This window comes from Fulmarus glacialis, unplaced genomic scaffold, assembly GCF_000690835.1.
Source record: "Fulmarus glacialis isolate BGI_N327 unplaced genomic scaffold, ASM69083v1 scaffold17428, whole genome shotgun sequence".
NCBI lineage: Eukaryota > Metazoa > Chordata > Aves > Procellariiformes > Procellariidae > Fulmarus > Fulmarus glacialis.
Genome location: NW_009230312.1, coordinates 6668 through 7034, shown reverse-complemented (window position 1 = coordinate 7034; position 367 = coordinate 6668).

Here is a 367-nt window from a genome sequence, read left to right as displayed (position 1 = left end):
AGCTGACTGTCTCGCAGAGAGCCCCCCGTGCTTCCTGTCCACCCGTGGACAGACAAAGCACCTACTGCACGAGCGCTAGTACTCCTGACGGGAGGTGGTAGTGCTTCACGATCAGCCCTGTCTAAGGAGCTTTGGCTGCGTTATCTCTTATGTAAGGGCTGGTCACGGTAACCCAAAGGGGCGGAGAAGTGAGGCTAGATGGGGCGCTCTGATGGCCGAACCAGCATGATGCCACCCTGGCTGGGCTGCTCCCAGAGTTTTTTGAGGGGTGGGGTCAGCCCCTGGGCCCAGGCCCCGATCTTGGCCTGGCTCCCCTCCAGAGTGAGGCAGGGGGGCTCCCGGGATGCTTGCAGAATGAGGGGGATCC